Raw genomic sequence first — 16,663 nt, 5'->3', positions numbered from 1 at the left:
CAGGATCTGCCTCACTGTTTAGGCTGAGGTCATGCTCTTCCTGGGCAGTGACCGGTACCAGAACATGCCACCCTAAAATAGGCCTTTCTCATATGGGTTATTTAGAGCCCAGAGCTATTGAGAATGACCAGGTGTGGGAACAGCTCTAAGGGGTACAACTTCTCCTTTTTAAAAAATAAGTTTACATTTATAAAGGAAATTTCCATTTGTGAAAGGGTATCTCCCGTACTATGCCAGGAAGAGAATGACTCTTAACAATTCGTACCAATGTAAAAGGTGCCAACTTAAATCTCCATAAAAAACCTTAACAAACAACCCTTGTTTATCCAACTTTTTCCTACAACTTGCCTCCCCTGACCCAAAGCCCAAGTGGCCTTTTCCTTTGTTTAACCTAAGATGGTTTACAAGCCCAAGTTCTACCTCTTTGGGTTACTTATCACTGGGTGCTGCCATGTGTACGTGTGTGACACACCTGTTAATAAACTTCTGTCTTTCTCTTGTTAATCTGTCTTTTGCCAGTCTGCTGTATAGGCCCTACTCAGAGAACCTAAAATGTGTAGAAAAAAAGATTTTTTTTCCCCTACAGTAGCCTCGGCCATTGTCTGAACTTGACAGGTGTTATTAGTAAATGGATTATCCTAAATTGTAAATCATAGCTTTACTTACAATTTTGCATTGCACTAACATAGGAGGTGAGCAAGAAAGGAGAAACGATAACAAGATAAGGTAATTCGGGGATGGCAAAACAATTTGATTCAAACATTGTATGGCAGTCAGTTGTATAAGTTAAGGAGGTTATGTCTAGGGTTGCCAGATTTAGTAAATGAAAATATAGGATACCCAGTTAAATTTGAATTTCAGGTAAACAACAAACCTTTTAGTATGTTCCTTAGCATATGCATTTCTCAAACGGGATTATCAGAGTAGATTGACTGTTAGAGAAGTTGTGTATTAGATTCAAAAAGAAAAACATTTTAATATGAGTATGTCCCAAATATTACATAGGATATACATACACTAAAAAAAAAATTCATTATTAATCTAAAATTCAAACCTAACTATGTGACCTTTATTTTAACTGGCAAGTCTAGTTATGCTATCATCAGTTTAAAGATAATCTACTGAAGCAAATGTATTAATTCATCAGAAAGACTAGTATTTTAAGGCTGGATTGGAATTTGAGATTCTTTAGTCTAACAAGTTTATTTTTAGATGAGGGTAGGAAGTGTTGTGTTATGGGTCATGGAGCAAGTTAGTCTTAGAACTAATCTGACTCCCAAGCTCTCTGACTCACAGTTTACTCAGTCCCCTTCAAAAAACAAAACAAAACAAAACACATTTCTGATACTTGTATTTCAGCTCTGTTCTTTTAAGTTTCATTTGCCTTTTCTTCTTTGTCCACTTTCTTATCAAACAGATCATCATTAAAAGGCTTTTTTAAATCGTTGTTGATAGACAATCTGAGTAGTTAGTAAGATGTCACAAAATGATAAACCTATCTGCTCGGGTTCACATATCTATAGTTCTATTTCATAATTAAAATAGTTATTGAATAAAATTCTGGAAGTATAAAAACATACAAAGAATAAAATAAAAATTATCCATAATTTTCCAAATTTTTCTGCAGAACAATTGGTTCAGTAAATAGTTGATGAGCAATATATGGGAGAATACTTTCCTCCACTTTTGTCAACCATAGTGATTGGCAGTTAAAAAATACAGTTTTTCCTGACCTGACTGTGTTGCTCAGTTGGTTGGGCATCATCCGGTGCTCTGAGAGACTGCCAGTTTCAAATCCTATTGACGCATCTGGTAGTGGGCTTGATCCCAGAGGCAGGTGATTGATGATACACTCTCACATCAATGTTTCTCTCCCTCTCCATTTCTCTCTCTCTAAAAATTAATAAAAGTGTTTTTTTTATAAAAGTGTTCCTGAAAGAAGTAAAACAATGGCATGAGGTTATTTAATTTTTATTTCATTGGTAACAAAGGAGAGGTCAAAAAATTTTCATACATTTCTAGACCATTTTTACTTTGTTATAGTTAATTGTATATATATATATATATATATATATATATATATATACACACACATATATATTTCCCATTAGAGTGCTTATTTTCTAACTAACAAATTTAAAAAATATATCAAGATTCTTAATCTTTTGTTTTATTGCATGCCAGCAATATTTTTTTCTAGTTTGTCATTAGCTTTTTAATTTTATTTGTGAATGTTATTATGCAAAAATTCTGAGTTTTATGTAATTAATTCTATCAATTTTTTTCATAGTCTTTGAACTTATGCTGAGAAAGACCTTCTTTCAGCTGCAAAATATAAATACTCATCTGCATTTTTCTTCATTTTTTAAATGAACAAGTTGAGTTGTTTGCATTTATTTAACTCTTTAACTCAGCCTGAATTTTTTGGTGAGCAGTTTTCTTCTTGGTTTTGGGGATCTGGGCATCTATACTAATAAAAGGGTAATATGCTAATTAGACTGAAGACCTTTCAGAGAAAGCCATGGTGGCAGGGCCAAGGCAGAGGCTGTTAGGGGTGATCAGGCCTGAAGGGGAGGACAGTTGGGGGCAAGCAGGCTGGCAGGGTGGCCAGTTGTTGGGCAAGCAGGCCAACAGAAGGGGGGGGGGCAGTTGGGGGTGAACAGCCTGGCAGGCAGAGTGGTTAGGGGCAATCAGGCAGGCAGGCAGGTGAGTGGTTATTGTGAGAGTCCCATATTGTGAGAGGGATGTCTCACTGCTGGTTTAGGTCTGATCCTTATGGGGTCCCAGATTGGAGAGGGTGCAGGCTGGGCTGATGAACACCCCCATGCATGAATTTCACACACCAGGCCACTAGTTTTAAATAAATTTAAAGGAAATAATTTGTAATAAAAACAGATATTTACATACAATCATTTTTTCCATTTTTACATATAAGAAGTAGATATGGCCGAAACCAGTTTGGCTCAGTGGATAGAGCGTCGGCCTGCGGACTGAAAGGTCCCAGGTTCGATTCTGGTCAAGGGCATGTACCAGGGTTGCAGGCATATCCCCAGTGGGAGATGTGCAGGAGGCAGCTGATCAATGTTTCTCTCTCATCGATGTTTCTAACTCTCTATCTCTCTCTCCCTTCCTCTCTGTAAAAAATCAATAAAAATATATTAAAAAAAAAAAGAAGTAGATATGCAAAAATTGTCTAAATGTTGTGAATCCAGGGCCATTCAGGAGAGAACACTTTTTTTTTTTTTTATGCTTTAATGCTTCAAAGGACCACTGAACAAAGAAGGTTTTTCTTTTTCTATTGACCTATTATATTTGCATAATCTTTCCTGATGTCACATAGAAGAGAGAAGACCTGTTATAGCATCAGAAGGCAAAACTAGGACAGATGGGTGAAAGTTACAGAGACAGAAAGAACTCAGCTCAAAGAAGGGAAGAAAATATGCCTGGAAGTCATTGTTCTGACCTTGCAGTCTAGTCTGTGCTCAGAGGCTGTGTGTGGCTTTGCTCCGCGACATGCCCTTCTTCAGGCTGCTTTGTGATTAGAGTTCTCTATTACCATGAGAACAATTCTTTTAGTTAAATAATTTAAAACTCATTCTTCTAGTTACTATTTATTATCTTACAACTGGGTGCTAAGAGAACATTTTTATTTTGTTCATGATTTTATGTGTCAGGAATTAATGTTAATTTGGGCTTGGGGTCTCTCTGGACATTGCAGCCAGTTGCTGGCTGGGCTGCATCATCTGAAGGCTCTACTGGGCTAGATGTTCTAGATTGGGGTGGGCAAACTTTTTGACTCCAGGGCCACAATGGGTTCTTAAACTGGACCGGAGGGCCGGAACAAAAGCATGGATGGAGTGTTTGTGTGAACTAATACAAATTCAAAGTAAACATCATTACATAAAAGGGTACGGCCTTTTTTTTTTTTTTTAGTTTTATTCATTTCGAACGGGCTGGATCCGGCCCGTGGGCCGTAGTGTGCCCACGGCTGTTCTAGATGGTTCAGTCACATGGCTGGCAGCGGATGCTGGCTATTGACTGGGAGCTCAGTGAGGACTGTTGACTCCTACATGTGGTCTCTTGGGCAAAGGGGACTCAGGGTTGTTAGAATTCTCAATGGTACCTGGTTTTCCCCAGAGCAGGTGGAAGCTGGTGGTCTCTTCTGATAAAGCCTTGGGAGCCACACAATGCCACCTCTATTTTACTGTGTTGGTTAAAGCAGTCACAAGCCCACCCAGACTCAAGAAGAAGGGATATACAATCCACTTCTTATTGAAAAGAGTGGAAAAATATTTGAGGCCATTTTTTTAAACTGCCACACCTGTCGACACATGTCTTCTGTTTCCTGCTGTTTCTTCACCCCTGGTTCATGTTTCATGGCTTCTTATCTTTGTGAGTTTTCTGCGCTTTGTTTCACTGCAGAGACATAATAGGGTTTGAAGGAGTTTGCCAAAAAGGGGACTTATGACCTCTGTCTGTTTATAAAACACTAGAGGCCCAGTGCACGAGATCCACGCACTGGTAGGGTCCTTAGTGGCTGCCAACTGCCAGCTGCCAGCTGCTGGCTGGGTATTCCCTCCCTTCCCCCCACCGCCTGCCAGTGCCAGGACCTCCATCCCTTTCCCCGGCTGGTCCGCCCCCTGGTCGAACTCACGGAAGAACTCTGGTCAAGGGGACAATTTGCATGCTATGCTTTTATTATATAGGATTTTAAGCCAACCATTCAGAGAATATTTCATGTCAGTTTTACACTGACCTACTATCTTCAGATTTGTTGACCATCAAACACATAAGCACCCTCTAATTTCACTAGGTGTTCATTTACTTCTAGAAAAACTCTAACTTCGCTAAAGAGAGATGGTGCAAATATGGCACAGTGTTCCTGGGCTCCATTTCAATTTTCTACGCTAGAGTTCTAAGGTTGACCGTGGCCACTGGCCCATAACTCTCCAGGGTGACAGGCTGAATCTGCTGCTCTTCATGGATTTCTGCGATTGACCCTCTGCCACCCCAGACTCAGGTAAGCCTTTGGCCAGAACCTTTGTATAGAGATTACATGATACAAGGAATGTTATAGAGAATGCCTTCCTGGATAGAATCTCCTTTAAGCTTGTGCATTCTTTTTATACAAAAATTTTGAGAGGCTAGGTAGGCTAAATAGGCACAAGCCCAAACAATTACAGTGGAGAATACTAAGTTACAAATAAGTTTATGTAATTCACATGGCATTGCCCTAACCTGGAAGCCAAGGAGTCAAGCAGTCAGCTCCTGCATTTGCTGTCTGGCTGCGTCCGCGGAGCTGTGTGCCTGCTTTAATTGGGGCATGTTTACAGTTCCAGAGGGTATGAATGCAGCATCTGTTTTGTTGGTTTATGTCCCAATAACATCACACTGACCTAGGATTTGTTTGAATCAACTGCTCTGGAGTGCGGACAGCTTTTTCCTCCCTTCAGCCTGTCAGAGACCCAGAGCAGTGGAGTGGGGAAGCGGCGAAGTTGTGGAACAGCAGCTGCAGTGCTGAGCTGCGCTGCACCGTTTGAGGGGCTGGCAACCACGACCACATGATTGGCCTAATGATACAGTGAAAGCTGGATATGGTGAGTTAAATCTCCTTTTTTTTTTTTTTTTTTTTTTTTTTTACCTACTTTAGAAACAAACCTTCATGCTGTTCAAGTTAAAAAAAAATGTAAATGGGCTGGGCAGAAAACCCTGGCTATCTATACAATACATTATAAATTCAATTAACCATTTTGAAGGGTTATTTCTTTCAATAAAACATGCACTTGTCAAAGTTTTGTTCAGTGATATGTGGTCATCATCTAGGGATCAGACTTCCCTTTGTAAGCAAGTGCTCTGTTATCTGCCCCTTTGCTTCCTAATCCATCCATTTTGTGCCCACATAATATCATACCTAACCCTTAGGTTACCTCGACTTGGAGATTGTTTTCTGCCCTAAACAGAAAAGGTATCAAAGTTGTCTGGCATTAGCAAATGTTGGCCGAACACAAGGCCCTTCTCCTGAGACCTCTCTTGTATTCATTAGTCTCAGCTCCCCAAACTCTCTTCTTGGTTTTAGATCTTCATCCTGCACTGGTGGTGGATACCTGCCCAGTGCTCCTGCCTTTGCCCTCCTATTTGCCTCTTACATCACAGTGTAACACCAGGGAGCCAGCCATTGAACACTACTCAGCTGCCAGGTGATGTTTGCTTAGCATGAAGCCATTCAGGAACACTTTCCTATCACAGTAATAAAGAACAGAGTCTGTGCATTTCTCCCTAGAAGGCAGGAATCTGGTAGGATTGTGTTTTTGATCTTTGGAGGTCTACAGTTCAATAATTCATCCAACACACATTTGCTGTGTGCTTAATATGTGCAAGGCGTGGGAACACAGCAAGAAAATTTGACATCAAAGTGCTATGAAAAAAATTTAAGCAAGACGATGCAATAGAGAGTGACTGGGGACCAAAGGTTGAGAATTAATTATAAATTCAGTTGTTAGAAAAGGCATCTTTAATGGCATAGAGACCTACAAAACAAGAAACTAGTCAGGCGAAGTTGTGACGGAAAGAATATTCCAGGTTGTGAAGTGTGTAAAGGTCTTAAGGAGAAATGGATCCTAACAAGTGCACATGGGCAGAGGTGAAGTGAAATGAATTAGAGAGGTTGACATAAAGATCTTTAAAGACCTTCTAGGCCAGAGTGAGGAGTTCGAGTTGTATTCTTAACAGTTATGCTAAGCCATTGGAGGGTTTTAAATAAGAGAATGGCACTCTCTGAATTTATGTTGGGGCTAAGACTTGAAACAGATACCAGCTAAAAGGCTAGATGTGTTTTTTTCAGGTAAGAGATGATGGTGAGATGCATGAGAGTGTAGTATCCCTACTAGACAGGAATGGTCAAATAACAAGCAGGACTTGATGAATTTAGATAGTGAATGGAAGAGAAAGGGAAAGGATGGCTTCTAAGTTTTCAACTTGAGCAGCTAAACAGATGGTGCCATTTACTGAGGTGGTTAAGGCAAGAGGGGAAGTGAATTTGGAACTTGTATTTGGAGTCCACAAGAAAGGTCAGATTTGGGAACTGTACCTGTATACATTGTATCTGAACTCATCAACAAGATGCAAATAGTTTTTCAATTAATGTGTTATAAGAAATGCAAAAGACAGGGCAAAGAAATAATTCATTAACTTAAAAAAGAGGAATCTGAGAAGTGGCTTAATGCTTCTATTGTAGAGAATAGCAAGCAAAGAAAAAATGGACTTCATCTAAAGCAGAAGAGATTTATTGGAGCTAAACAGATACATAAACCAAATTGAACACTTGAAAGGAAGCTAGAACAACTTCACTATGATTTTTAAAAACTACATGTAAATGTACAGCAAAGTGCATACATTATATGTGTATAACTCATTGCATTTTCACAAATTATCAACAAACAACATTATCAGTACTATAGAGACCCACCCCATGTTCCCACTATTAGAAAAGTGACTTCTAATAGCCTAAATTAGCTTTGCCTCTTTTAAAACTTTACACGAATGGAATAATATGTTACATACTATTTTGTATCTATTTTCATTTAACATTGGGTTTGTGAGATAGTATAATGTAGTTACCTATTCTACTGTTGATTATCATTTGGGAAGTTTCCAGTTTGGGCTTATATAAATAATGCTATCATGACCATTCAAGTACATATCTCTGAACATATTTCTGCTGGATGAATAACTAGCAATGGAATTCCTTGATTGCAGTGTTTGCCAATGTTCAGCCTTAGTAGATGCTGCCAAGTATTTTATTTTCTTTAATTGTTTTTATTAGAGTGTAGTTGGAATATAGTATTATATTTGCTTCAGGTATACAACATACCAGTTCAACATTTATATACCTTATGATATGATCACCACACTAAGTCTAGTAACCATCTGTCACCATGCAAAGATATCATAATATTAAACATTTTCCAAAGTAGTTGTAGCAATATACACTTGCATTAGCAGTATAGGAGAGTTAAGTTGTTCCAAAGCCTTGACACTACTTGGTATTGTTAGTCTTTTTCATTTTAACAATTTGATCACACAAGTGGCATTTCATTATAGTTTTAATTTGCATTTCTCTGATGAGTAAACAATTGCAACACATTTTTATATTTTATTGCCTACTTGGGTATTCTCTTTTGTGGAGGGTCATTTCAAGCCTTTGGATCATTTCTCTATGGATTTTCTATCTTTTTTCTTAGTGGATTATAAGAGTAATTTTTATTTTTTATGAGTGCTTTATCAGATTTGTATGTTGTGAATATAATTAGTTTACTCTATATGTTGCCTTTTAAATTTTCTTAATGTGCCTTGTGATAAGCAGAAGTAATTAATATTAATATAGTCAAGTTTTTGTATTTTATCTTCATGGTCAATTTTTTAAATGCCTTATTAAAAATATTTGTCTACCTCAAGGTCACAACATTTTTTATGGTATATTCTTCTTTAAAATATTTATTTATTTTCTTTTCACATTTAGTTACACATTGCACTCAAAATTGGTGTGTGTGTGTGTGTGTGTGTGTGTGTGTGTGTGTGTCCTTCTATAGATATTCAGTTGACTCAGTACCGGTTTTTCAAAAATCCACTCTTTCCCCAGTGCAGCATGGTGTTATGGTGTTATATTTGTCATAAGCTAGGTGGCTGCAAATGGGTAGGTTCTTAAAGATTTTTAACATTGAACTGAAGCTTACCTTTCCTCCATCAAATGGTAACTGTTACAAACAGATAATTAAACTTGAAATATAACTTAAAGGTCTTCTAGTCCAGTGTCTCAAAGTGTGGTCCTGAAGCAGCAACAGTAGCATTTTCTGGGAACTTAGTAGGCATGCAAATTCTAGGTCTCTACCCCAGACCTACTAAATCAGAAACTCTAGGAGTAGAACTCAGAAATCTGCATTAACAAACCCTCCGCGTGATTCCGATTCAAGTTCAAATTAGAGAAAATCCTAGCTCATCTTTTATTTATAGATGAGTGTACTGAGGGCAATTCAAACAATGTTTTTGTTTTGTTTTGGTTTAGTTAACAGTTAGAATTAATGATGAAAATATATTAATTTTACTGTTATGAATCAAATTTGAGAATTTTAAAATATTTGACATTTTTAACCTGAACAAAATGGTTAGTACATTTAGTATAATAGGAATTTATTGTGAGTGGAGATTTTTAGAGGATGGGTTTAGAAACTCTTTCCCTGTGCCACTGCATGCCCCCAAATCAGTTTGGGCCAAAAGGGGAAATGCCCCCAAAACAGAAAAGTGATGAGCTAAGTGAGTTCTCCAGGATTTTGCAAGCTATTGTTTGTGAAATGTACCCATCTCTTGAAAGCTTTTCAGATCTATTTTTGGTCTAAAATATAATTTCCTAGATAGTCTATCTATCCTATATAATAAAAGGCTAATATGCAAATCAACCAAATGGTGGAACGATCAGTCGCTATGACGTGCACTGACCACTAGGGGGCAGATGCTCAATGTAGGAGCTGTCCCCTGGTGGTCAGTGTGCTCCCACAGGGGGAGCGCTGCTCAGCCAGAAGCCCTGAGCTGGGTTCATGGCTGGCAAGTGCAGCGGTGGTGGCAGGAGCCTCTCTCACCTCCGCGGCAGTCGGACATCCCCGGAGGGCTGCCGGACTGGGAGAGGGCACAGGCCAGGCTGAGGACCCCTCCCCCCTGAGTGCACAAATTTTGTGTACTGGGCCTCTAGTATCTTAATATTTAAATGAGTGCAGTCCCTACTCCCAGAACTTCTGAGATGGAAGCACCTTCTCAGTGCCAGACTCTGTGAACATTGGTCTCTCCTAAGCAGCCCTTAGTGGATTATGTAGTGAAAGCTCCTTTCCATCTTCATGGTTGCCTCCTTCAGCTCCGGGAATGAGCTCTCATCCCAGCGGCATCTACAAGTTCCTCGTTAGAAGAAGAGATTTAGCAGATGTGGAGAAGTCCTATGAGTTGTTGCTCATTACTTGTTCTCTTCCTGAAATCACATGGTAAAGCAGGTGTGCACTGCGTAGAGACTGCTTTCTGGAATGCAGATGAGGTAAGCTGGGAATTGCCTCCAAAATACTTCTAAACCTTCACTGATTAGAATGAGCAGAGAAAAGAACAGAGAGACACTGAAGGCTTTTCAAACTAAGCTCAACTTCTGCTCCTATGCTTATTGGCCAGTTGGTATTTTGCCACTCATTTGCCTTACTCTAGGGCTGCATCTTCAGGAAAGGCGATTTAGGAAATATACAAATCAGTTAAAAAGAGCTGGGTTCTCTCCTTCTCCCTTTTTTTGGAGATTTTAGGGCAAGCGTTCGAATTCTCTTGCGTTCTTGCGCCAGACTATTTCTTAGAAACTTAGCTTTGTGGGACTTTCTCATGAAAAATGAGTCAATATTTCCAAGGCAGCACATGAAAAGGAAATCCTAAACCATCAGGTATTATTACTATTATCTATACTAAATTTTATCTTCTTTTGGAAATTGCCTTTTCCCTGTTTGCTTCTATTTTAATAATTTTAATATGTTAGCGTTTCGTAACCTTCACATTATTTGTTTGCAGAGTAGTAGAGTTCATGCTTCATGTTTAACATAGAACTTTTCATCTTCAAAGAATTCTTCAAATGAGCTAATTGAAAGGAAACTAACAGAAGAGCACAAAGATAATTTTTTTTAAAAGGTCTCTAAACATGGGCCTGGAAAGATAATGGCAAAAAGCACATCAATGAAAAACATATTTATGAGAATGCATTGAAGGTTTGTAGCCAAATCTGGGTGGAGGTCGGGTGCCAGTAAGGATTATATGCATGTCAGGTGTGTATGCTCTTACACAATCTTGCATTTTATCAGTTAGGGTGTTTACATTTTGTAAAATTTCCACTTGTGCTACTGATTAACAACTGTAAGACCAACCCATTGTCATTTTCTCACCCTCATGCTACTTGTAGCCACAGTTAGGTAAATGGAAGTTCATTTCAAGGTAGAGCTGGATGCTTGCAGAATCTCTAAGCTCTACGCTTATGGAAAGTTGGGCTTCATTTGGGTGAACAATTGACCCAGCATTTGTACTGGTACTTGGCCTTTTTGATTTGTTGGTTTGATTCTGTTGACACTATGCAGAGGTATTTTCCCTGTTCATGATGAAAGACAATAACATATTTGAGTTGGAGACCTGCAAGGATCTGTAGGTAATGTGAGGCCAGATTCCTTCCCTGTTCTCCCCCAGTGTCTAGTACAATCTCCAGCTCAGGGAAGAAATTCACTTGATATTTTAGAGTGAATAAAAAATTTAATGAATCGCCTTGGTTCTGTTGTAAAACTCTTCCATGGTTAGTATGAAAGGTAACCTGTCATGATCCTATGCCTGTGTTGACCTTCTCTTTTAATGGGCGACTTTTAGAAAATATAATTCATTCAGCAGCTAAGTTTCTTCCTGTGTATTGTGATTGCAAAGTCCAGGTGTGCTGCTAACCCCATATGAAATATCAATTTTCTAATGGAAGTCTCTTCTGTATCCCAAGCCATAAAACTTGGCCAGAGTACTTTATCGAGGAAAATAACATCTTGTTATAAATAAAACCTAGATTCTCAGTAGTTGGTAGTAGAGGAAAATGAGAAAGACCTTTGAGGCTCTAATTCTTGTCTCCTGAATGTAACCTGACTCTTGGGGATCTCCAGTGACTTAGCCTGGCACCTCCATGTAGAACTTCCATATACGTCCACTTGTGTAACATTCTGGCCACATATGGATACTTCATTCCATATTTTTGCATAACAGAGCTGAGATAAGGCCAACAGAAAAGAGAATTTTTTCTTGTGCAATGAGGCAAGTGGTTAAGGGTGTTTCTAGTATTCGACAGACTCCTGTTCATGTCACTGCGTGTTGATTTTTCATGGTCTGACTCTGGGCAGGTCACTTTACCCTTCTGAATCTCACTTTCTTCATCTGTGGAATAGGGAAGCATATAATACTCATTTTCTGGGACTATTGTGAGCATTGAATTAGAGAAAAGAGTGGCCTCAACAGGAAAATAACAGAATATAGCAAAATAAGCCTAACACCCATAAGAGATTCCTCTGAATAGCGGCAATGGGGACATTTTATTATATCTGAAACTTTTTCTCATTGTTCTGAGATTTTTCCTATTACCTTTAGATGTGCTCTCCCACACTCAATTAAGAGAGAGTTATTTTGTGTTCAGTTCTCTTTCTTAAATTCCATCTGGGCAGCATCTTCTCTGACAGAATAGCTCTTCCTCCTCAAACAGTAATCTAAACCAGGAGATTGCTAACTGTGAATAATAGCAAGGGGGACCCCGATGGCATACCAAATGGAAGGGACATGACTTGGGCACTACTGAGAAGTTCTTGCCCTGTAGCCAATTCTGATACCCAGGGCACCTAAAGAAGAGGAAATACTCTTCCCCTTGGTAGAGCAGATAATGTGAGGGTCTTCAGCAATCCTTGCACCACTGCCCTATTGCAGGAAAGATTAGGAGTGTCACAGAACATATTTTACTTGGAAACTTTTTTGTGTTTATCTCAGGGGGTACAATGGACATAAGAAATTGAATGAAAACAACAACAAAATGAAAACAACAACAAAACATCATTGACCATTGAGAGTTCATCCATATTGTCAGGGCCTATAGAAAAAGAGAGCCTATGGGGAGGCAGATTCCATAGAGAAGAAGGCAGAGACTTTGATTAGTTATGGCCTGGGTTCAAATCCAGGCTGTGCCTCTTAGTAGCTGTGTCATCTTGGACATTTTCCTTAACCTGTTTAAACTGTAGTCTTTAAAAGGGTGATAGTATTTACTTTAGTATACATATCTATCTTATGGTAGATACTGTGAGATAGTACCAAATAGTACCTACATTATAGGTTGTTATAGATTAAATAAAACAATGCATATAAGCTGTTGGAATTGTATAGTTCTCATTAATAATATTTTTTTAAAAAAATTTCTGGAACCCAAAGGAGCTCCTAGCAGGGAATATGGGGCCTTTGAAAGCTCAGGCAGATGCTGTAGGGGTCAAGCAACCCTTTTGACTTGGAAGTAATAGCTCCAGCTAGTGATAGATACTGTTCTCTAAATTTATCTCAATTCAATGCCTTTCTGTGACATAATAGCCTTTAGGTAACTTCATCTCAAAAATACAGTTTAAAGACATGTATTCTCAGGTGGCATGATGGTTAATTTTATGTGTCAGCTTAACTAGACTAAGGGATGCCCAGATAGCTGGTAACAGGTTATTTCTGGGTGTGCTTATAAGAGTGTTTCTGGAAGAGATTAGCATTTGAATTGGTAGACTGAGTAAAGAAGATCACCCTCAGATGTGAGTAGACATCATGCAGTCAGTTGAGGTCCTAAATAGAACAGAAAAGAGGAGGAAAGGCATTCTTTCTGCTTGAGCTGGGACATCCAGCCTCTCCTGCCCCTGGACATTGTTGCTCCTAATTCTTGGGCCTTTAGACTTGGACAGGAATTTACACCATTGACCTCCCCCCCACTTTCAAAATCAGACTGAGTCTTACCCCATTGCTTCCCCTGGTCCTCAGGCCTTCAGGTTTGAACTGGAATTACATCACTGGCTTTCCTGGGCCTCCAGCTGGCACTGGCAGAGCTTTGGACTTCTTAACCTCCATAAATATGTGAACCAGCTCCTCATAATATCTATCTATCTATCTATCTATCTATCTATCTATCTATCTATCTATCATCTATCTATCATCATCTTTTATTGTTTCTGTTTCTCTGTAGAACCCTGACTAATGTAGGTGGAATAAGTAAATTCAGGAAGATCTACATGGCTTAATCTACTTAGAGAGGCCTAGGAATAGTTTTGTTTTTTTTCATTTAGCCTATTAACAATACTTACGGGGTCAGGGTGGCTTAAACCAATTTAGAGTATAAGGCAAGCAAATAAGATCTTCTTTAGAGAAGGATATTCTTCTTAAGATCAGAGTCATCCTCCGTGTCTGTGATTCTGAGAGCTCAGACTCTGAGCCTTGCCTGTTAGACCACTGGAGCTTTTTGTTCCTCCTGAATTTTCTATCATCTGTGAAGTCAAGTTCTCACATACTACCTTTTTTTGGCTTTGTCATCTCTTGCTATTCCTGCCTTTCCACAGAGTCAGACTCCCTTGTTGGTGTATCAGTCAGAATTCAGTTTAGAAAACAGAAACCACTCTAGATATTTTAAGCCACAAGTGATTAAACATAAAGAATTAGATGTTTCCCAAATCACTGGGAGACCTGGGGGAAGAGTTTCTAACCTTGGACACTGGAGATGACTCCTAGAATATTGTATTGCCTCTGAGGCATCCACTAGAACAGGGGTCCTCAAACTTTTTAAACAGGGGGCCAGTTCACTGTCCCTCAGACTGTTGGAGGGGTGGAATATAGTTTTAAAAAAAACTATGAACAAATTCCTATGCACACTGCACATATCTTATTTTGAAGTAAAAAAACAAAACGGGAACAAATACAATATTTGCATTTGCATGTGGCCCGCAGGCCGTAGTTTGAGGACTCCTGCACTAGAACAATTGATTCCAGAAGACATTGGCAAGATTGCAATCTACTGATCAAACAGCTTCCTCTGCTACCATCACTGCCATTGGTGAATAGCTCCTCAACAAGCTGGTGATGGAATCTGGCTGCTGTCTCCCCTGTGTATGCCTATTCGCACCCAGGAAGCTGCAGTATAAACTGGAACAGTGTGGTAGAAAAACTTGATATTTCCATGGCCTCATTGGCCCAAAGGACTTGCTTCTGTTTTTCAAATTTCATCCAGGTGCATCTGATATGTAGAATCTAATTCATATCTAGCATCTCAATTACATGGGAGACTGAAAAATCTGGTTTTGGGCTTTTCTGCCTCTGCAGTATGGAAAGGCACTCTAAAGGACTTCCAGAAGGTAATTAGCTAGTGCCTGGAAGGGAAGATAGGAGATTTGGACAGACCAGGGATTGAGTTCAGGCCGTTCATCAGCTAAAGATGTAGAGTAGAGGTGAGGGAATCAATCAAGAGAGATGGAAAACCAGCATTGGGAAACTGGGTGGCAGATGGTTGTGAGCCTAGGTAAAGAGTACAGCCAAGCAAGGGAGGAGGGTAAAAGATGTGTCAGCCTAGTGGCAGAAATGGAAACTGACCAGAGCCAGCCATGTTTGGAATTATGGGCTCTGGTGCCCTTGTCCTGAACCTCAACTTACCTAAAATATGGGAAGTAGGTAGAGAGACACAGGCTTGTTTTGCGGGAAGAGGGAAGGAGAAAGGCAGAGAGCAAAGCAATCTGGGCACCACAGATCCCACCTGACCCTCAGAACTATTCTGGCCCCGCCTACTGATTAGAAGTTGGTAATGCAGCCATACCCATCCCTCCTGCTTTCTGCTGTGCTTCTTCAGGATGCAGACTCTTAAATGTACTGTACTGAGGTCTGTCTGGTTTTATAAAAGCAATATAGCCATGTTTTGAGTATACTGGTAGAAGAAACTACACACAGGATTATATGTGGAACTGACTCAGTGATAACACTTATTAACTACTCCCTTATCGATAAAAACAAAATACTGTGTATCTTTGACAAGCATATTATACAAAAATTTCCAAAGAAGAGAAAATAGTTTAGATCAACTGTAAAATAATAGTTAACATTAAAATGAAAATACAGGAGATAATAAAAATTAATTCATATAATCAGATATGCACATATATACATATCAGTACATGTGTACACAAACACACAGAAATAATTTTATATTGAGACAAAGTACAATAATAAAATTCCATAACCCGAATTCTTAGGAATTAAAAGGTAAAACATAGCAAGCAGTACTCACATGCCAAAAATTACATCCTTGGCAAAATGAGGTTTTTTATGAAAGGAGTTTTTCAGCAAATACATTTTGACAATTGACACCCTGTGCGCACCATTTGTGAAAACATTTTTTTTTTTGCTGTAATTTGATGAAGCAGGAAATGGAAATCGATAGGCTGTTGCCAAATGTATTCTGTGGTGATGCCCAGTCTTTCTCTCCTTTGCTCCTGTTATGTAGTAGATAAGAGATAGGAGGATCCCAGACACAATATATAGATTTTTTTTTTACTAGCACAACAAAGGAAGCTACAGAACACGTTTCACTCCAGAGATGTTTTCAGCACCACATTGCAGATTCGCCATCTAGCAGAACAGGCTGATTTCAAGCCCAAAGGTAGACTGGGAGTTTATATGATACCCCAGAACTTCAGAACGAACCTTCCTTCTTCATCAGAGTGCTCATCATTACCCCTCAGTATTGCTGGTTTCCATGACAACCAGGCCAAGGTCTAGTTCAGTTTTGCAAATATTTCCCAAAGCCCATTAGGGCCTAAAATCTTCTTTATATGCTCTCAAATCTGCCTTATTACATACAACTTTTCTACTACATCTTCTCCCTTTAATCTTCCTCAACTTGTCAAATGAACACAAGATTTTATAGCAGCAAACATACTGAATAGTCATACAAAGACAGAAAATACAAAGAAAAAATAATATAAAGCCTGCCTGATTGTTATTCCATTTGTTTCATCTTGCTTTAGACCCTGGGATGCTGGTACTGTGTGTATTTACTCCGTCATTCTGAATACATATGCCC

The 16,663-nt window shown here is 39.1% G+C and overlaps 1 long non-coding RNA gene across 2 annotated transcripts in view; it reads left to right on the top strand.

Moving 5' to 3' along the window:
* The first annotated feature begins 5,422 nt into the window (after positions 1–5,422).
* Positions 5,423–16,663, top strand: part of LOC118663695 — a 101,407-nt gene continuing 90,166 nt past the window's right edge. For both annotated transcript variants that reach the window (XR_004970122.1, XR_004970118.1), the window contains exon 1: positions 5,423–5,597. This is a non-coding gene — a long non-coding RNA (uncharacterized LOC118663695). The remainder of the gene's footprint in view (positions 5,598–16,663) is intronic.

This window comes from Myotis myotis, unplaced genomic scaffold, assembly GCF_014108235.1.
Source record: "Myotis myotis isolate mMyoMyo1 unplaced genomic scaffold, mMyoMyo1.p scaffold_m19_p_1, whole genome shotgun sequence".
In the NCBI taxonomy this organism is placed as follows: Eukaryota; Metazoa; Chordata; class Mammalia; order Chiroptera; family Vespertilionidae; genus Myotis; species Myotis myotis.
Note: the sequence above shows the minus strand (reverse complement) of the source record. Positions and strands in the feature narration are given on the sequence as shown.